At 35.0% G+C, this 23,043-nt stretch overlaps 1 protein-coding gene across 3 annotated transcripts in view; it reads left to right on the top strand.

The window, feature by feature from the left end:
* DACH1 (dachshund family transcription factor 1) overlaps nucleotides 1–23,043 on the top strand; it is a 426,112-nt gene that overhangs the window by 156,849 nt on the left and 246,220 nt on the right. The window lies entirely within an intron of this gene.

Below are 23,043 nucleotides of genomic sequence, written 5' to 3' on the forward strand. Positions count from 1 at the left end.
TATGTCACACTGTTTTGAATATTTCAAATCTGAATATTTCCAAATTTTAATTAAGGAACTGTTATTTTAAAAATCCATCTTCATCATTGTCAAAATGCAAATATTTTGTCCATGGATATTAACTTCTTAAATTTAAGCAGGACCAATAATACATGTATTCTTAACTTTTTGCTCCTTTATGTTTTCCTGATTCTTTTTTTTTTTAATTTATTAATTTATTTGAGAGGGAGAGAGTGTGCACGAACAGGGGGAGGGGCAAAGGGACAAGCAGACTCCCTGCTGAGTGGGGATCCTGACGCAGGGCTCAATCCCAGGACCCCAAGATCATGACCTGAGCCGAAGTCAGACACTTATCCGACTGAGCCACCCAGGCACCCTTTCCTGATACTTTATAGATGAAGATGTACATACTAAAATGCCACTTAAGAACTCTGAAACTATACGGTTCTGTTCTGAGACCTGTAATATTTACATTAGAAAATACTTTGAATATATACATATACATATATATATATACACACACACACATATACATATATGCATATAAATGACTTGAAGCCAGATGGTAAAGAAGCTAGGGGATATTTACAATGAGAAGGTTATGATCACTAAATTTCTTGATGAGAGAAAAATGGTCTGTTTCTAACAAGAAAAAAATAAACAGAAATAAATATGAGATTTTATATGAAGGTACAAAAAATAAAGTCATCAGTTCAAGATAGTTGTTGGGAAGGGTGGGCTATGGGGGTGAGGAAAAGATGGAGGAGATAAGAATTTGAACACACTTACAAAGTTCTTATGAACCATGTAATACTTTACTGATTATTATAGTGGAGACTTTATGACATTCTGAAAAGAGGTTAAACTTGATATAATTGGTTCTAAAAAGCAAAAAGTTGATGTGTTGATGGAGATGGTAGGTCCAGATGGCAGGCCTGATGGCAAATTAACAGAAGAAATAATTTTCCCAAAGTCTGAGTTATCGATGGATTGGAGGAGTTCTTGGTAGTTAGGAAGTTACCTATCTATGCATTCATTTATAGGTTTGGGCTGTGTGAATTCAATGAAGAATTTGAATCCATAAAAACATTTTTTGAATAAATTCATTTTTAATGATGTTTAATGACATTTTAATGATTATTTTTAATGTTGTTTAAACCACCATCTTCCATACACTTTATCTACCTCTATCTACTCAACATAAATACTCATTTACATGTAGGATAGTTTCTTCAAATGAACCCCAGTGTGCTGAGAGTTATAGCCAGTAGCATTCTGGTCACTAAATAGTGCTGTAGGACCAAATTTTTCTCATTTTTGGCCATGGACTTTATTCTGATTTCCAACCAGGAGTCATTGGATAAATAAAGGTCAACATCTCAACATAAAATATTATCACTAGAGGAAAACCAGGACTTATGCATTTCATCTTGATAATAATCACTAGGTACTTTTTTTTTTTTAAAGATTTTATTTATTTATTTGCGAGAGAGAATGAGAGACAGAGAGCACGAGAGGGAGGAGGGTCAGAGGGAGAAGCAGACTCCCCGCTGAGCAGGGAGCCCAATGCGGGACTCGATCCCAGGACTCCAGAATCATGACCTGAGTCGAAGGCAGTCACTTAACCAACTGAGCCACCCAGGCGCCCCAATCACTAGGTACTTTGTAGCTATTTAATAGTTTTCGATTCTGTCTTAGACCTGTCTTAATACCACTATCTTCAAACACAGTGGATCATTCTTTGTAAATGTGCTAGTACATACAAGTTAGTGCTTGTTCCCACATTACTATCATAAAAATATCAATGTAAATTAATCCTTTTTAAATCAAAATTTATCAGAAAAATTACTGTAATGATTTTAGAAGCAAAGAAGCATACTTAAATTATTTTAATTTTTATTAAAACCCGCTTTTTCTATCCTTCCTTATTTGAAGAGATTAAATGTCATTATTTAAGTAGGTTGAAAGTGAGTTTTTACTATTCTGTTTTGAACTCAATAAAAAATCTTGCATTGTATGACTTCATTTTAAGGTTGTATCTATCTTTTTCTCCCCATACTTTGGCAGATGATTTTGAGCCGTTTGTCAATAATCAAATTACAATCTTTAGTAAGCCAAGGTTTATCAGTACATCCAATCTTAATGTGTAGACTCCACATAGTTGGTACCATCATTCAAAATGCAACTTTCTATCCTCTCTTCTCCTATAAGAATTAATTGGGAATTAGCTGGGAGGAATAGATTTGCTCTGATTAGGAGTCTACTGTTAATTCTAGGCATATTCCTTACCCTTACCCAGAGGAGTTGAAGGCTTTGGGTTTCTTTTCACAGAAAGTGTGTGTACTTCTGATGCATAATATCAGCAATTGAGCTGCAGCCTATATATGCTCTTACATTTTAAGTAGTTACAACAAATAATTATGGTATTTATGATGCATCTTACATAGTCAGCTTTACCTGCAGCAACAAACAACATCAAAATCTTGGTGGTTAATGACAACAAACATCTATTTCTAGCTCACGTTACTTGAGGACTCCTGGTCACAGGCGAGTCTGTTGGCCTCCATTGGGGTCTGTTTTCCTGTGTGTTTTCATGGAAGAGCAGAAGCTCAGGAAGGGGCAGAGCTATACAAACATGGCCGACTTCTGCCCAGGGCATGTGTCACATCTGCTCAAATGCCATTGGCCACAGCAAGTCCTAAGAAGAGAAAAACCTTCTATACCGAAGAAGTGTATTTTTCTTATGCTACCTTCAGGAACGTAGAGCAAGGACAATGAAGGAACAGCCAATTATGAACAAATAATAGAATAGCATGTATTAGTCAATATGAATTTGCTAAATGCTTCCTATCCTTTGACTGTGCTAACATGCGTATTCCACACAGGTAAGAAGATTATTTAGAGTTCTTATTTAGAAGTAAATTTTTGGAAAATGAACAATTTTTAAAAAGTGAGGAAAACCTAACCAATTACTCTTTTGAAATCTAGATTGAGATGGCAATAAATATGTTAGAATATAGGTTGTTAAACAGATATTTGAAAATCCAGTCATATATATTCTAAATTAGTTCCTGAATAAGAGTGGCAAGGCTCTTTAATATGATTCTCATATAACCTCTTGGAATGTTATGGTCTAATAATTTTTTCTCTTGTACAAATTTCTTGTGAATTGATTAAGTTGACTTTAGAAGGAATCTATTTTTTTTCTCACTAATTTTAAAGAAGTAATTTATGGTTTAATCCTTTAAAATAAAATTAACTCTCCATTTGGTGGCATCATTTATGCTGTTGTCAGCACCACCTTTTCCTAAGATAATTATTATCATGTATTTCAGGAAAGATGTTAGGATGTATTTCAATGCTTTTATTTTTTTAATCAACATTGTTCCTTTTCTCAATAAAAGAGTTCAATGTTAACTTTTGCGTGACAAATATTTTCTGCTTCAATGTGGAGGAAAAATAAAGTAATTGCTTTCAGAGGTTTATTGTTTTATAGGACTGTTGTAAGTAAATAGGATGCAAAGAATTTGTTAATGTTTGCTTGCTAAGCTATTGAAGGTAGATGTTTATGTAAGCCCAGAATTATTTTCTTTCTTCCCTGTTTCATAGTACTTTAAGCTAATCAAGAAAATAATTCATTGGTGGCAAACTTTTGAAAACCATTTTGCTAGAAATGTAGATTTAAAGGCACTATATGATTTTCACTTTAATTTACTGTCATAAAGCTGAAATTTATATGAAAATGATAGACATTTTAGAGTCCTTTTAAAATTGAGAACTTATTTCACATTTTTCAAAAGTATTTTGTGAGTAATTTGAGTTTAACATATACATTCCTTGTGCCTTGCTTGATATTTAGAATGGAATGCTGCAGCATGGGATAGAATGGGAAAAACATGGATTTTGCATAGCTTCATTCAAATATGTATTGAAAACATTCTTCTGATAAGGAGGAGGAGCAAAAGGAGAAGGCAGAAGTAGAAACCAAAGCTTGCCCACTGTGTGCATGGGTGTATCATGCACACGTGTGTGTGTGTATGTGTGTGTACACAAATGTGTTAATATAACTTGGGGTTGGCTATGAAGCTGGAGGGGCTAGACTATGGAATGATGTCATGGCACTTGGTCATCACATAAAAAATCAAGTACGACTGTAATGTTGCAGGAGAGTAGTGAACCAGAAATGTAGGCTCCCATGTCTAAAAACAACTATAGAATGGAACATGATGAAACAGCATGGAACTGAATTCACACCTCATTATGAAATCTGAATTTTTCCTTATACTTCCTTGCTTGGAATTAATATACCATTCTGTTTCCCTACTTACACTTTAACAGCTCACATTAAGATCCCTTCTGATTTTTATTTTTATCTTTCTACCTCACTAAAACCTTATTTCTCTTTATTTTATTTCTACTTTATTATTATAGTATGTATCTTAAATTTCTTCCCCAAACCCTAGTTACTCTCTTAACTACCTCATATCACTTCCCCTTTCATGCTTCACTATTTCCCATTTCCTTTTACATTTGATCTTTCTGGATTCCATGCTTTGATGTTTAGGTGATTTTCACTTATACATCTGAACAAAAGTCATCAAATAGAAAATAATTTGTAACAGGATACAGAGTGCTATGCTTTTGTATATTATGGGAATACTCTGGTGAATAAAGTAGGATCATTTGGGGAAAACAACTGCCTCTGAAGTCACATGTATGAATTATAAATGTAATGATTATCAACTATCATACTGAGTTTATTATATCTCAGATTTAAATATATACTTACCTAAGAAAATATCTTGATCATATGGTAATTTAATAAGCATTCATATTCATTGATTTCATACAGATTCATATATATAGAACCATTTATGAAAAAAGATGTACTTAAATGAATCTGTGCTTCTGTTAAGTAACACTGCTGTCAGTTAATAACTTTGTGTGTACCTCAATTCCATATGGCATATGGAAGTCCTTCTGCAAATTATGAATATCTGCTACATGCTTGAAGATCAAGGAGAGCTGGTAAAGGTTTATTAGCAAGTCTGATTTTAGTTTTAGGTCGAGGGTTGGTATTGTATTCTTTAATCTATAATTCAGGAAAAGTTACTAGAAAATAATTCACTAGTTTAAGTTAAAATTTAGAAGCCTTTAAATTAAGTGCAGTTAATTCAAAGTCAAAATTAATGGATTTTGCTTTTAACTTATTAAAAATTAAGTTTTTTGAACTTCTCTTAACCAATTAAAGCTAAGATGTGGTGAGGGATGTGAAATGTTTGGAAACATCATCTTGTATTGTTATTTTCAAACTTGAAGTTTGCATTATTTACTCTGGTTCTACGAAGAGGAAAAAAGATAAGGACATCTTCCTTTCCACAGTATTAGACTATTAGTATATCTATGCATATGGGGCTAGTCCAGTCTCAGTGATTTATCTTACTCTGTGGCACTTCCGTAGACATAACCACATAAAATAAGGTTGTCTATTTCTTGTCATATGTTCCTGAACTTGCTTTCTCAACAGAAGGAATGTCTCCCGAGGAATGTTTTTGCCGAGGTCGATTTTTTTTATTTCTTTGGCTTTTCTTTTTCTTTTTTCTCCATCCATTTGCCATTTCCATTGGCTTCAGCATGAATGGAGAATGCTAGCATTGTTAAAACCGTGTGCGTGCATGCACACGTGCACATGTATGCTTTTCACAGAATTTCAGAGTACATTGGTCAAGGAAGTCTAGCAAAGCCCTGTGACAAAAACGGAACAGAACAGGTGCAATTAAACTAAGACCATGCAATCAACTGTTTTAGGCAGTACAAATTTAGGACTCTAGCAAAATAAGGAAAGGAGCATCACTTTTTATAAAGTTTTTTGATGAAAATCAACATTTTGACATACTGTGAATCTATGTCAGTTTTATATATTTGACTGTAATATTTAGTTGAGAGAGTTAATATGAGTTTTGGCATTCTCTTCAAATATTTCTTCCAACCTCATGAAGAGTTTTGTGTGCAAGTTGAAAACAAGAGAAATTCCTTGGGTTGATTCAAAATGTCTTCTATAGCAAAATTATACCATTGTCCTTTTAAATCCTGTTCAGATTGATATCTTACATACTACTAGGCTTTGCTCTTTATAAACTACTCACCACACACCACCGATTTAGGTATAATAAATCTTATCCATAAACCCAACAAAAGAGTATGGAGTTTCTTAACCACAGAGGCCATACCTTGTAGGAAGATACACAGTCGTCCCTCCTTATCTGTGGCTTCAGTTACCTGATGTTAACATGGTCTACAAGCAGATAATCCTCCTTGTATAATGTCAGAAGGTCAGTAGTAGCCTAACACTGTATCACAGTGCCCATCATTCATCTCACTTCACCTCATCATGGAGGCATTTTATCATTTCACATCATCATGAGAGGTGGAAGGGTGAGTATAGTACAGTGAAATATTTTGAGAGTGAGAGGGACCACATCTACATAACTTTCATTATAGTATGTTGTTATCATTGTTCTATTTTATTATTAATTATTGTTGTTAATCTCTTACTGTGCCTAATTTATAAATTAAACTTTATCATAGGTATGTATGTATAAGAAAAAATATAATATATATAGAGTTTGGCACTATCTGTGATTTCAGGCACCCACTGGGGGTCTTAGAACATATCCCCTCACAGATAAGGAGGCACCGCTGTACTACTCTTTCTCACTCAAACAGGGAGACCTCAAGATTTAATAAAATTCATTTTTGAGGTCTAAAGAAGCCCTGTGTTTAGGAAAATGAAAGTTAGTTTTCAGAAAGTCAGACTAAATGTTAACAAAAAAAGAAATGCAATTCAAAAGTTGACCACCTCAAGGTGTAAGTAAAGCTGAGGTGTAGTTAGTTAGCCATTCACATGTCTTCATTTTTCATCATTTTTAAAAACTTTTTGACATATTTTGTGGCAAAAATATTTCTTTGCATTTGCAGCTCCTCTTGATATATAGGACTTTCGGAGGCTAAACTTGCTCTAAGGCAAATAGCCAAGTTATAAATTCTAGTCAATAAAGTCTAGAGGTTATGCTCCTAATATGCAGGCAAGCTAGGATCTACTTCTAATTATTTATCTTCACTTTATGCTAATGCTTCTAAAATAAAATACTCTTCTGCACATACACAATTTACTTTTAATATTTTCAGAGCATTACACGTTAGTTTTTCCTGGTGTTTGAAAAATATTTTTTTTTTAATATCACTGAATCCATCTCTTGGATGCTCTACTTTATTGCTTTACTGATTAAAAGCAAAACAAAACAAAGCAAAACTTTGTTCATTGCCAAATATTTAGAAGATTTCAAGAAGCTAATAAGAAAGTAAAGCGTTTTTGATACATTAGGCCAGTGGTCCTTGAGAAATATGCAGTGTATGTACTTTCACCAGTCTTGTGTTAGTATCTTTTAGCTTTGCCAACGTGATGGACAGAATATGATATTTTGTATTTGATTTGATCTTGAATTCCCTTTTTACTGTGGTTTCTTAAAAAAATGATTATATAACTTATTTGTGTTTTTCTATTTGTATTCTTTTGCCATTTAATATTGGACTCTATTGTTTATAAATTAAGGACAATAATCTTTTGTCTTTGATATATATATTTTTCTATTTTGTCACTCATCTTTCAACATTAGTTTTCCTAAAAACATTTTTAATTTCTATGCAGATAATTCTATCAATCAATTTTTTAATAGTTTCTGGCACCAATGTCATGCTTATAAAATTCTTTATTACCCAAAGTATAGTTTTCTTTTAGTATTTTATAATTTTCAAGCCTGTAATTACTTAACCTACTTCCTTAAATGCATAAAATGGGACTCTGTCTCAACTTCCCCAATAGTAAGTGAAATGTTCTGATGGCATGTTTTGAATAATATAGCACAATGTAATCAAATTTTAGGACTTTTGTGTATAATCATGCATATGTAGGGAAGAATCTATCAGAATAAAGTTTTAGTCTCAAGGTGGTTTATTTTTCATGACCATGTAGATGCATCAATTAAATCAAATGATTAGAAATGCACAACTTATTATGGAAGTATGAATTACATTTTCAAATACATGTGTCCGATTTTAAAACCAAGTTCAAAAATGTACATATTTGGGCATAGAATACCCTCGATGATTTCAAGCTCCACATACTGCAATTAGTTTAAAAATTTATGGAGTATTCTCTTTCCAACCACATTGTTTTGAAACACTAAGACAGATCCAGAGTATTCGGTTAGGTAGAGGTAGGATAATGCAAAGAACACAAAAACTCAGTGGCCTTCCACTTTATCATCATTATCAAATTGACACCATATCAAACACTTTGACATGTCATAGCTCCAGCCTCTCAGGTACTTAAATGCTATGAAGACAATGTAGATTCAGAAGGCCATAGATCAGCAGTGAGCATCTATTCCTTCCTTCACCCACTCATTCACTTTTTTTCATTTAATAGGTTTTTATTGAGTCCCCACTCTTCCTATATTTTGGGGATATAGCAGTGAACAAAACATATTCAAAGATTCTTTCCCATGTGGAGTCTATCTGGACAAATCACAGTTGCTAATAAGCATGTAAATATATAGTATTTCTAAACAATACTCAGGCTAAACATACGTTGGGGTGAAGGAGCAGAACTGTTAACTGGACCCAGTGACATGATGCGTGGGGGTTAGGGAAGGTGAGGCATGGAGACCTCTAACTGAAGAGCATTCCAGGAAGCAGCAATGGCAAGTGCAAAAGTATGGAGGCAGGAACATTCAATTATTTTTCAAAATGGTGCATGTATTTCAAAGTAATAAATATATTTGGAGTTGTAGAATAGAAATGCAGCCTTGAAAGTAAATTTCATCTATATATGGCTATTTACTTCTAATGTAAATTTGTTCAGAGCTGAAATATTTCTATGATTAGTATGGCCATTCAGAGTGGAATTTGGCTGTCAGGCCTGATACTATTTAGCTCTTCTACCTTAGCAGTCTATGGTCTATTCAAGTTACTTCTCTCTCCATCATTCCATTCATCTGTAAAATGGGCCTAATGCCAATATTTTTCTGATAGTGTTACTGTGAAGGTTAAATCATACAATGCATATCAAAGTATTTAGCATAATGACAATCACATACTAAATTCAGTTATTTTTAAATCTGATGATTTTTCATCTCTATCTTGACAATAGCAGCTAACTTAATTTTCACTCAAATCTCATTATGAAAATCTACAAAATTGTGACCCATCATATTTCACATACTATCACTTCCTAAGTATGAATGCTATAATTAGATAATGCACTGCCCTTTTTGAATGCCCACTCTTCGACCCTCAGTATTTGCCTTGCCTTTTACAATATGTCCTTCAGTTACCAAGCTCACCCACCCCATTGGTTGTATTAGTACTACAGAATTCACACAATTAACTGCCCTCTGTACTGGAGGGTCAGGGAGGGCTGCAGAGAAAACAAGCCTTGGTTATTCCCTCAAAGGTCTTACACTATAACTGGAACTGTAATGCACATAAAAACATATGAAATCTATAAAGATGGTCTAGAAATTCTGTACAAATGGAGCATCCATGGAGGCCTTAACCTACCCATCATTTCTCATGCTCTACTTACTCTCTTAGAGCCCTTGATCATGCTGTTTGAAACTTTCATTGCCTTCTCACTTATCTCCATCAGTCAGAATCCACACTCATGTTTCAAGACACACAGCAGATGCTGATTCCCTCTTTATTGTATTTGAAAATTTATTCTTTTTTTTTAATCACTTGAGACTTAGTATCATAAGTAACTATATATTCTACCAATAAGAAATTCCTTTTTGGAGAAAAGGTTGTATTTTGTTGTCCTTGTCTCTGTCATAGAATCTAGGATGGGTCTATGTACCCACTGGTTACCCAACACATGTTTGTGGGCTCTACTAATGTTGGAAGAAAGGAACACATTGGAATGTGTCATTAGATATAGACTCATGGACTTTGAGAATCATTTTTTTCTGAACATGCATCTGAGGCAGAGCGCTAGATATCAGAAAGTCCTTCTAATAGATAAAGAAATTGACTGAAATACAGAATTCTATCATTTGTTTTAAAAAATAAATGTAATAGGGCGCCTGGGTGGCTCAGTTGGTTAAGCGACTGCCTTCGGCTCAGGTCATGATCCTGGAGTCCTGGGATCGAGTCCCGCATCGGGCTCCCTGCTCAGCGGGGGGTCTGCTTCTCCCTCTGCCCTCTTCCCTCTTGTGCTCTCTGTCTCTCATTCTCTCTCAAATAAATAAATAAAATCTTTAAAAAAATAAAAAATAAAAAAAAATAAATGTAATAGCTGTTATCTTCCTAGAATTCTCTGTAAAATAATGCTGGCCACAATACTTAACCATGAAACAGTTTTTCCATTTGAACCAATGAATAAGAAGATCTATACTTTTATTCATAGTAGCACTATGTCTTAACGTATCTCTGACTCAGTTCCCATATTTATAAAATGGATATATTTCTAACTCACAAAATCATTGAATTAAATGAAAGGATACGTATGAGGTGCTCAGAAGAATTCCTGGTACATATAAATATGTCAGCTCTAAATGTAAGTCCTTGGGGCGCCTGGGTGGCTCAGTCGGTTAAGCGGCTGCCTTCGGCTCAGGTCATGGTCTCAGGGTCCTGGGATCGAGCCCCGCATCGGGCTCCCTGCTCAGCGGAGAGCCTGCTTCTCCCTCTCCCTCTGCCTGCCACTCTGCCTACTTGTGCTCTCTCTCTCTCTCTCTCTCTCTCTATCAAATAAATAAATAAAATCTTTAAAAAAAATAAAAAAAATAAATATAAGTCCTTATTTAGTCATTTTAAGTAACACTAATAAGGCAATACTTTTTTTAGCTTTTTGGAACATGATGTGAGTATAGATAAATAAATGCAGAAATTTAAGAATTAACATAATGATTGGGATTTAAAGAGCAGCCTCTGCACAGTATTTTAGGAGAAAAAAACTCCCATGATAAAACAATGTCTATTCAAGCTTGAAAGGACAATTGTCGATGTCTTCTTCAACTCTGTGGTAGAGGCAGTTTATATCATAATTTCTTATAACATTGAGCATTAGTATTAAAAGGCCATTCATTAAAGAAAACACTTTCATAAAGTATTAAATAGAATTCAATTAATGTAAATCATATTAATAGCAATGTTTGGTGCTTATGTAACATCTATGTCAGATAATGAATTAAGCATGTTATTAAATCTCTGCAGGCTGGAAACGGCATACCTTTGTCTGTCTTAATATAATCCTTTCATTAGTTCATAGGCCTAGAATTCTCCTGGGAGTATCAAAAAGTTGTCAGGAGGTCTCTGAATTCTGGGGGTGGTATCTGAATCTTTGTGCTTCATGACTACATTTCTTGACAGCTCCCCCATGCATACCCCCAGTGGAGGGGAATGATGAATGTGTTTTGTTTTGGTGTTTTTTCCTAACAGGTTTCTCAAATAAATTAGTTATGTACATTTTCTTCAGCTGTAGCAAACAACTTGTCAGTGGAAGGTGAAAACATGTATTTTAGGTGGGGTCAGCCATCTTACCTCTGCATTCACAAGCAGGAAGACAAGATTTTCTTAGTTTTGATTTCATAGATTCTGTTTTCAATCCTCATTTGAAGACACTTCTCTAAGCAACAGTAGTGTAATACAAACATAACTATTGCATCGACTTTTGTAATTTTTCAGTGTAGATGCTTATACCAAATGGTTTGTGTGTGTAGAGATTTACTTCACCAGAAATTTATGATTCTGATTGCTTTAGAACATCAAGATTGATGCATATTTACTGTAGTTTGTTTTCATCCTTATTGTTGTTGGTTAGTGATTATTTCTTTATATAATATTTTCATCTCGTATATTAAAAACATGTAGTAGGGGTGCCTGGCTGGCTCGGTCAGTAGAGCATGTAACTCTTAATCTCAGGGTTGTAAGTTCAAACCCAGTGTTGGGCCTACAGCTTACTTAAAAAAATACAGTAACAAGTGTGATCAAGATTGAGATAAAAATTATAGAAAAAAGCTAAAACTCAGTTGAGTCATTAAAGAGTTTACTTGTTCTGGATACAAACCCCTGTCAGAGTAAAATATTGGAAGGGAGATGGATTAATTACTGGGTAGAGTCAGATTTCATCTACACAATTGATTATATAACACCAACTTGTTTTTGAATTCCCCTAAAATGAAACATTTACAACATAGATACATTTAAAGTAGATAAATGAATCATAATATCCTAAAGACATTTTGCCAAAAATCAGTGCCTACCGACATGTCTAGCATATTTCTCAAGGTCAATATGGAGACGATATGGAGAGATGGGATGTGACCTATGAGACTATTTGAAAAAGATTATGTGCTAGATTGTGTGATACTTAGCATTTTAAGGAAGATGAGCATGGATTTGAGTAATTTGGGATTTCATTACAGAAGTGTTTGTTTGTGTGTGTGTGTAAGGGAGGGCTGTGCTTCTATGTGTGTTTTCTTACTCAGTCCCTTTTCCTCTTCTTCAGTTGACTAACTCCTGTTTGCTGATATCTCTTCTTTCCAGAAATACCCCTACTGTGTTATTCCTACAACAGTCCCTTGGAACTTTTACTGCAGTATTTAACATGATTTATTGCAATTCTTTATACGTCTATTTCCAAAAATAGACTGAGCTACTTGAACTCAGGGACAGTATCTTATTGGTATTTCCAGAACACATTATAAGGTCATGCACATTAACATTTAATGTTTGTTGACTAAATGAACAAACAAATATGCTACAGAGGCAGATTGCATGGTGCTCAGGGCTTGGCCTCTGGATCAGATTGCCTTGGTTCACAACCTGGCTCTGTAACTTTTTTTTTTAAGACTTATTTAAAAAAAAAAACAAACTTTTTTTAGAGAAGTTTTAGGTTTACAACAGAACTGAGCAGAAGGTACAGAGATTTCCATATACCCTCTGCCTTCACACAGGCACAGCCTCCTCCATTGTCAACATCCCCCACTGGAGAGGTACATTTGGGACAATTAATGAACCTACATTGACACATCATAATCACTCAGTCTGTAGTTTACATTAGGGTCCATTCTTGGTATTGTATATTCCATTGGGTTGGACAAATGAATAATGACCTGTATCCACCATTATTGTATCATGTATAGTATTTTCTTTGCCCTAAAAAACCTCTGTCCTTTGCCTATTTATCCTAATACCCATCCCAACCCCACTCTACTACTTTTTATGTGTGGGATATTGAGTATGGCATTTTACTTTCTTGTGTTTCAATTTTCTCATCAGTAAAATAAGGATAATAATAATACCTATCTTAAAGTTTTGTTACGGATATTAGGAGTTGGATCACATAGTGAACTTAGCCCAGTGCCAGCCTACCAGTTAGATAATATAATACGACTGTGATTATTTCATTATTTTATGTACTATTCCACAATAAAATGAAAACATTTGGGAAGAGGGTATTCAGAGTGTTGGAAATGGCACCTGCTACAGAGGAGAGTTGGATATTATTTTGCGATTGGAGCAATGGGTGTATTTTGGGGTCAAATTCAAGATGATCTATAAAAACAGATTAATAGTCAACCAGAGCCACTGCACATTTAGGAACAGGTCATGGTATATGCCAGTGAAATAAAAGACTTAATACATTGCTATTGCATTGCTATTGGTTCAAAATCTAGCCAACAGTAATTGCAAAGAAGATCTACTGAATTTGAAATTTAAATCAAAAAATTTAAGAAATAAAGCTTTTTCTTTGTCACTATGGAGCCTATAGTTTGTATAAAAATTTAGTTTAGATAGTGCCTATTTTAGTTGGAATATCTTTTAATATTAAATTTAAATTTCATAGAATATGGTTTTGAGGTATGACAGGAACTGTGAAAAAGAAGCCGATAAAGTATTAAATCTTCTCAAAATCTTAAGGAAGCCATGTACTATTGTTTCTAATTATTTTAGGATTCGTCCCTTAAGGGATCATAGTCATTCTTTGTGGATAATTATAAAGAAAGATGTTTTGTGGTAGACCCATCTATGGCTTGAAAGGCTTATGAGAAGAAGAGAAAATTATAAGGTGATTAAAAGGTTAAAAATATTAGCTTTCTAGACAAGCATGTTGCTCAACAACATTTGCAAACAATGTCCTCACTGGGAGAAATATCATATATGCTGATGAACAGTATATGCTATGAAAATAAAAAAATAAACAATATTAAACATTTATATTTTTTAATTAAAACTTTAAGTTTCATTAAACTGCTTTTTAATCCACAAAATATTAATACAATCTGAATGTATTTTTATGATGAATCATTAGATATACTTCTAAGGTGTCACTTATCATTGATGTAAGTAAATAATTCATATAATATGCTTTGACAAAAATTAATCTTAAAAAATATATTCCCTAAATTAAGGAATTGAAACTAAGATTATTATATTAATTCTGAGATTAATATAACTAAATACATTACATTAATTTTAAAGAATTTTTTAATGTAGCCCATATGTATAGATTCTAAAAAAGGGGAGAAGGGCTTATAAATGTTAAGGACTGGATTATCCCAAGTATGTAACCTGTCCAACAAGGACTCTCTTTAGTATTTTGGCTGTCATTATTTGTTAACTTAGATGTTTATGAGTAGCTTAGTTACATTCTGATATGTTATAACTCTTTTGGGCATAATTTCTTATTCAGTATTTAGTAGCTCTAACTAAGCTGGAGATTCAGATATTTTGTCAGTGACCTGTGCAACAGGTTTTGTGTTAAATAAATTTCTGATACTATTTCAGGCCTAGATAGCGTGAGTTTTGAAGTCAGAGGCAGCAATAGTTCTTCTTCACCAGAGTAGCTAATTCCAACTCCTATTTATTTTTTGTTAGTGAAGATTTCAGTTTATTCATTTTAACCTTGTGTTTGAGTAATTATCAAGTCTTACAACTCATAGAATATGTGAATACCTGCTTTTCTTGTCCTTAGAGAATAATTCACATGTGACAATTGTCATGTGGCCTGTGACACAGCATGGCTTGGTAATGTTGAGGCACGAGGGATTTCCATAATTTAAATATAAGCATACTGTTAGGAAGAACATATTCCACTGGGTCATAAGTCTCTAAACAAACTCACTGGAAATAACTGGTTTCATGATAAACCAAGTTTCATGAATACCTATTTTACCACATTCTTAGAGATTAATAATACATATCAGCATAGTGAAAACTCTGAGAAACTGTCCCACAAAATAAAAGTATTAAAAGCTTTGGGGATGCCTGGGTGGCTCAGTCAGTTAAGCGTCTGCCTTCGGCTCAGGTCATGATCCCAGGGTCCTGGGATCAAGTCCCGCATCGGGCTCCTTGCTCCCCGGGGAGCCTGCTTCTCCCTCTGCCTCTGTCTCTCTCTCTGTCTCTCATGAATAAATAAATAAAATCTTTAAAAAATAAATAAATAAAAGCTTTGGGAATTTGTGAAGTGCTTCCACAACACACATGCACTTTGAATAGAATTAACTGGGCATTTCCCAAATTAATTTGAGCACAGAACATTTTTTAAAAATTATTTTAAATTATTTTTCAAAGGAAATTTTATTTTGTGTTTGTATATGTATTTATTCAGTTATATACAGAATTTTCTTCTTAGTCTTGCTCAGTTTGCCATAACAAAATGCCATAAACTGGGTCACTTGAACAACAGAAAATTATTTTCTTATAGTTCTGGAGGTGGAAGTCTGAGATCAGGGTACCAGCATGGTACCTGATGGTGATGGCTCTCTTCATTGGTTATAGATGGCCTCCCCACTGTGTCCTCACATAGCTGAGAGAGAGCAAACAAGCTTTCTGGTGTCTCTAATTATAGGGTCCCTAATCTCATCATGAGGTCCTCACTGATATGTCCTCATCTAAGCTTAATTACCTCTCAAAGGCCCCATCTCCAAATACCATCACATTAGGGCTAGGGTCTCAACGTATGGCTGTGGGGGGAACACAATTCAGTTTATAACATCTGCCCTATAAAGAGTTGAGGGACTATTGGGTGCTTTGTGGTCATGAGCAGTAATCTGAGGGTGCTCTCCAAGTGTCAGCTGGTGATATTTTAAATGCCTGTCCCGTGGAACTTGGTATTTTGGTGACTGTGGGAAATCATCTCTTTGGTGAGTTGGTTCCTAACCTATTTGTACTGAGAAATACACATGGAAGTCCAAACAAATGAGAGATATGAGATTGAGAAAGTGCTCACATTCGCCATCATTGCAAAAAAAGTAATGTATCCTTCAAAGTTTTGCTGGCTATAGAAAAAAAAAGCTCTATGCAAAGGGAAAATATGGTAACAATATGCTTTCGGGATTATGTATATTGTTGTCTTTCAGAAAGTTGAAAAAATTCAACTAGCAAGTTAACAAGATCTTTCTAAGGGAAAAGTACCCATTTATAAACTGAGGATTATAAATCAGCTGCTTCTTTTAGTGAAATATATACATATATTAATCTTCAGAGGTTCTTTGCATTTTTTATTTTGATGGATCTATTTTATGAGGTTGATTTAATCTGGAAGATATCAATGATTATTTAAATTAATTTTATAGTTCTCACAAGGGTAATATTTTTACATATAATTATCTGCTTTTTATTTGATCTTTAGAACTGAACTATACAATAAAGATTAAGAGGATAAATTATATCTAGTTTGCTATGTGGAGAGGTAAATCTCAGGCACTGATCAAGTTTAGCCAGGATCATGGTTTGTCCACAATGAATTATCTAAAAAATATGGCCAGTCATTAAAGTGTTAAACAAATAATGTGAAAAAGTTTGTTTTTATATTTTAAATTAAGATATGCTTTGACAGATAATCTAAAATCTTCAGATATAGAAAAAATATGTATTACTTCAACCAGTGATTATCCCTTCTAATATGTTAGTATGTTTCCTTCCAGTCTTTTTTCTATGTATGTTCATTGCTTTTTTACTTAATTTCCCTGTCTCTCTTGTGCTCCATTATGTGCATATCTGAAGGTTTTATCTTGCTTTTTTCATTTAATTTAGAACATAAGCATTTTCTCATAATCTCTTTATAAACTTCATTCTTCATGACTTCAGAATGTTCAAGTGGATATGTAAATCCTTAGGGAAATTGTACCTTTCCAATTAGAAATCTGAATGTGTGTGTGTGTGTGTGTGTCTTATATATTTGACTGTATATTTAGTCATAGTTCTCATACATTTTGGCTTGGCTTTGTAGAAGTAGTTTACTAGAAAAAAATATGCAGAATATAAGCACACAATTGGAATTTTCCTGGGGAGAAGGCAAATTAACTCTTGTAGATTCATGGAGCAAGCTACTTTCACCCCAAAATTCTTGTTTGTATTCCCAACTAAAGACTAAAATCAATGCTCACTTGCTGCCATGTATTTTAGTTCTGCACTACAGGCTATTTCATTTTGTCTTTCTCTTCAAAGAAGTGAGTGTGTCTTTATTCTTGCAACGCTAATGTCTAGCCCATTGCTTGTCCTATAGTAGCGCCTTTCTCTCAGATAGACGGATGAATGAATTGAACGTTTGAATGGAACCCTTCTTTAAGCGGGTAGGATTTAGAACCAAAATTTCTGCTAGTAGCTACTTTTGCATTTCCTAACTCATAACCATCACAGTCTCTTTCTGGATTTTACATGTTTCTCTGTTCCAACTCTCAGGAAGAAAATTGAACTTAATTTCTGAGAAACTACAGAAAAGATTAGCAGAAGATGATGTCTATGGAGAAGGTTGGGGATTGAAAACTCTGTGATGTACCCTCCCTCTAACATTTTAAATGCCTCCACTCTTTGGATGCATTTAGCTTCTTATTAATTCATATCACTTTAGTGTTCTTTTGTTAAGTTGGATTTTTACTTCACCCTGAATAAGTACAATAAAGGACTAGGAAGAGTTGGTAAACATTATACAGTTGTGGGAGAGAGACAGAAATTAGCATGAGACTGATTTAATGGTGTGAACTAAGGAGAGACATCTGCCCAGGGATCTGTCTGGAAAAGAAAGCTTTTTTATTCAGAACTGCAGGAAAGAGCGTGCCTGGGTGGATCCCTAAGTAAGTGAGATATTAAGTGTGGAGTTAGACACCTCTAAGCCATTGCTCTCCTCTTTTAATGCAGATGGTTGAAAATACTAAAGGATGCACTATGGCTGATGTGTAAAGCTGGCAAAAACAATTACCAAAGTCATAAGTTTGATTTCATTCAAGCTGTTAAAGGTAATAATTTATTTAAGTGAGGTCTTCTGCTTTATTAGAATTAGGAAAGTTCAGCTGCTCTAATCCTCTTGGGTAGAGCTGGGTTACTGTTACAGGTAAGATGGCTTTAAGGCGGCTACTACTGAGGCCATTCATTGATCCTTCCAACAGGAAATGCTTTTGCTGATTGTTTCATTTCTTCTTTTCGGTTAAGTTTTTATTTTTTCTTTCCAAGAATAACTTCTTTCTTACAAAGTAAACAGGTCCACTTAAAAAAAAAAAAAAAAGTCCTAATTTAATCGGATGTTTTCAGAGAAGTTACAGCTAACCTGTGGCTTGATTAAGGCCACACTTTCTAGTAAATTGGTAGAGCCAGCATTTGAAGATTGAGTTATCAAGACAATACGTGTGTGGCCAGAAGGCCACAGTACCACAATGGTTCTCTTGGAATTTCCCTAAAGCTCTGTGGAAAGTAATTTAAATATTCAAGTATTTTACAATTCGGTTCTCTTCCCTAGAGACAAACCCTCTGTTAGTTAGTGACTAAGACTGCAGTAAAGGTAAAACACCAAACCCTTCAATAAGAGGAACTAACCGAACTATAGGTCATGGAGGATAGAGGAAAGTCTTGTTAATAAATAAACCTTCTAACTTCCCCTCTGCCAGGAAGTTATGTATAACTCCAAGGAGAGGTTCTAGTGGTCTTACTCTTATTCTGGAAAATTCTTATTCAAGTGTGAGTGACTTGACTATCCTTCCAAATCTTTTCTTCCAGTCCCTTCCATTCTTTGAGTAGATATCTCAAAACTGTACTCTCTTCTAATTGTAAAGTAATCCTCAGTAGGGTGTTAGTTGATGGCTTTAGGCCGTTACTACCACCAGGGGTATTTGCATTTTAATGGAAGGCTTTAAAAGATCTTAAGGCTTCAAGACTGAAAGCAGTAAATCTCTATTGGCGGAATTGGAGGCAGTGTGATAGATTGGGCAGGAGATATCTGGGGTGAAAGGAGCCCACTGGGTCTATTCTAATCACAGCGTGAACTAACGTGTTCCTACTTAGTAGCCTGACTTCCACTTCCAGAGTGAGGGCAGTGAGGATAGCTCCTGTGGCCTAAATAATAAAGTACTCTTAAACAGTTGCATTTTCTTTAAAAGCAAAACAAATTAAAGGGCTAAAACTTTCAAATGTTAGTTTCCTTTTCCTTTCCCACTTTCTCCATGGCATCTTGCTTGAGATCTCTCAGTATCTCTGTGTTCTTTCTCTGGACCTCTGATGTAATTTTTAAAAATTTTTTTAAATTTTATTATGTTATGTTAATCACCATACATTACTTTGATGTAGTTTCCATGATATGCAGAATATAAGCACACAATTGGAATTTTCCTGGGGAGAAGGCAAATGAACTCTTGTAGATTCATGGAGCAAGCTACTTTCACCCCGAAATTCTTTTATAACACCCAGTGCTCCATTTAGTATGTGCCCTCTTTAATACCCATCACCAGGCTAACCCATCCTCCCACCCCCCTCCCCTCTAGAACCCTCAGTTTGTTTCTCAGAGCCATAGTCTCTCATGGTTCGTCTCCCCCTGATGTCCCCCCCTTCATTTTTCCCTTCCTGCTAACTTTTTTTTTTTAACATATAATGTATTATTTGTTTCAGAAGTACAGGTCTGTGATTCAACAGTCTTACACAATTCACAGCGCTCACCATAGCACATACCCTCCCCAATGTCTGTCATCCAGCCACCCCATCCCTCCCACCCCCCACCACTCCAGCAACCCTCAGTTTGTTTCCTGAGATTAAGAATTCCTCATATCAGTGAGATCATATGATACATGTCTTTCTCTGATTGACTTATTTCGCTCAGCATAATACCCTCCAGTTCCATCCACATTGTTGCAAATGGCAAGATTTCATTCCTTTTGATGGCTGCATAATATTCCATTGTATATATACATTACATCTTCTTTATCCATTCATCTGTTGATGGACATCTTGGCTTTTTCCATAGTTTGGCTATTGTGGACATTCCTGCTATAAACATCGGGGTGCACATACCCCTTCGGATCCCTACCTCTGATGTAATTTAGGATTATCCTGACACTCAAAATTCCAAGCTTTTGTCATACCTTACTTTTCATTTCCTGGAAACTTCAAGACCACTGGAATGGATGACGTAGAATACTTGACGAATTTTGGAGAAAGGGCTTCCTAAGTTGGATTAAAACTTATTTAAATACATAAAGTGAAAAGAAGAAAAAAAGAAAGAAAATAAATATATATAGTAATCCGGGCACTGAGTTAAGTTTTTAGGACACAAAGATATATTTTATACACTTTCTGCCATGTATGCTGGAGAGTAAAACAAATGCACAGATTACTATGATCAGTGCAGAGAAAGCTATAATAGAATTGTTCACCATGGGTTATCATGGTGCATAGAAAGCATACTAACTAGAAGTGGTTAGTAAGAAGGATAGTTAAAGTTTAGCCAAGTTTAGCCAGGTGAATGGGGATGAGGGTGAGTTGGTGTAGAAAAGGCCTTGGTGGCAAAGGAGGCAGCATCTATAAAGGTGGTGTAATGGGAGACCAAAGCAACTTGTGACACACTTCATTTAGGGGGGCCATGAATGTAAGAATAAAATGGTGAGATTGGAAAAGTAGGCAGGGGCCAAGCATTGGAAGGCTTTGGTGCCGTGGTAAGGAGTGTGAATCTTATGGAGAACTACTGATATTTTTAAGCAAATGGAAAACATGAATCAAATTTGCATTTTAGAAAAATCCTTCTGAGATCAGTATGGAGAGTTGTCTTGACTCTGGGCTCTAGGCTTTATAGTGGAACGAAGTTGGAGGTAGATCTTAGAGGAGTTCAGAAGGCTGTAATAGTAGGTCAAATAAGAAATGAGGGATTGACCTGGAAGATAGAAGTAGGGATAGAGAAAGGAGAATGGTTCAGAGAGACATCTTCATTGGGATGATATTTGGGTGTACAGGGGGGAAGTTGGGGGAGTAGGGGAGAAACAGCTGAGTCCTGGATTTTTGGCTTAGTTGGTTAGGTGCCATTTTGCTGAACCAGGGAAAGAGAGAGAGGTTTTAATGGGGAAGATGAGTTCAGATTTGGACAAGTTGAGTCTTAGATTATTAAAGAACATCTAAACAGAGATTTCCAGTAGACAGGCATTAATCTATGTGAATCCCAGGAGGAAGACCTAGGCTGTAGATATACATTTAGCCATTATTCCTTAGCATCTCAGGGATATCAATAGCAGGATTACTCAGGAAGAACGGAGACTATCAGAGGGCTGTTGATTAACCCTAGGCACATAACATAACAAGAGTTAAAGAAACAGCTGAAGATGAAGAATAATAATGACAAATAAGAATAAGTAGCCAGACAGATACTATAATATAAGGGAGAATGTCCTTATGGAATAGCAAAACAAACTCACAGTCTCCTTGCTTTTGGTTCAAAGCCCTTCAGGATCTGGCCCCAGGCAGTAAATCTAGCATTATCCCTCTTCGCTCCTCATCTTTCTTGACCTATTTTGGCTCAATGGAGATAATCCTGTACATTCATACTTTGGCATGTTTCCATTCATCTCTCATATTCTCACTGGAGTGCACTTTTCTTCCATTATTTTCCTCTCCATGCCTACTTAACTCATCCTGCAGAATACTCTTCTAATGCTTCTACTGCCATGAAATCTCATCTCCCTTCCCTCAACATGGAAGTATCATCATCTAGCCTAACCTCCAATCAGTATTCAGATTGCAACTTTCTTATGACACTTAGCACATTCTGGCATGTGCCATAGTTATTTATGCACCAGATTGTCCCTCTTAGGCAAGAGCATAAACTCCTGAAGACTAAAGAACCCATTCTTCCAAATTAATCTCCACAGTGTACTGCTTTGAAAACAGCAAGTGCTTAATAATTGTTAAATGATCACATATATTACTTACACTAAATAATAAAGGCAAGATCTTTGAATCTTCTGATGAGGCAAAGGATCTCAGTTGAGGCTCACATGGAAATGTGAACTTATGAAGGCTCTTTCTGGTGGTTCTGAGATGTCTAGGCACATATTGCCCAGACGATGGAAAAACATTTCACAAAAGCGGATTCATGATACAGGGGCAGAAAGGAGAAACATAATGCTAAGTGTGTTTGTTTCAAGAATTGCTAAAATTATATTCTTCATGTTATTCTCATGCAAAAATAGTAAACGCTTACCACCTTTTCACCTTGTGCTTTTAAAATTTTAAAAGTTAATCTCATGAAATAGGCATGTAAAGGACAAGTACCGCTAAAACACAAACACAATGTATTTTTATTTATCCTAAAGGCAGATATAAAATGCTATACTGGCAGTTTCTCAACGACGTCCTGCAAATAATCCTAAGCCCTTCCAGTTTATTTTAGTGGATTAAAGTAAAGCAACCTAGTGGGGCTGTTCATTTAAATAGAATAGGGTTAAATGATAACTTGACTTATCTTTTAAATGACAAAAAATAAAGAAATTGCAAGACCTTTTCACACATTAGATATGTATTGTCATTTATCATCTAGATATCAGGCTAGCAGTGCGAAGTAATAAAACATATCATCGAAAAATGTGCTATAGGTCTGAATCACTCTTTCATTCCACCTCCCAGCTAACTGTAGTATTAAATCAAACAAGCAGAACATTTCCTTAGGCAGCCATTGCCTTTTAATTTCCTGAAGAACCTTAAAATATCATTCATTACAAGTACTACACATAT

The sequence above is a fragment of the Mirounga angustirostris genome, unplaced genomic scaffold (assembly GCF_029215605.1).
Source record: "Mirounga angustirostris isolate CCGP_5_RB_7025 unplaced genomic scaffold, mMirAng1.0.hap1 SCAF_3, whole genome shotgun sequence".
NCBI lineage: Eukaryota > Metazoa > Chordata > Mammalia > Carnivora > Phocidae > Mirounga > Mirounga angustirostris.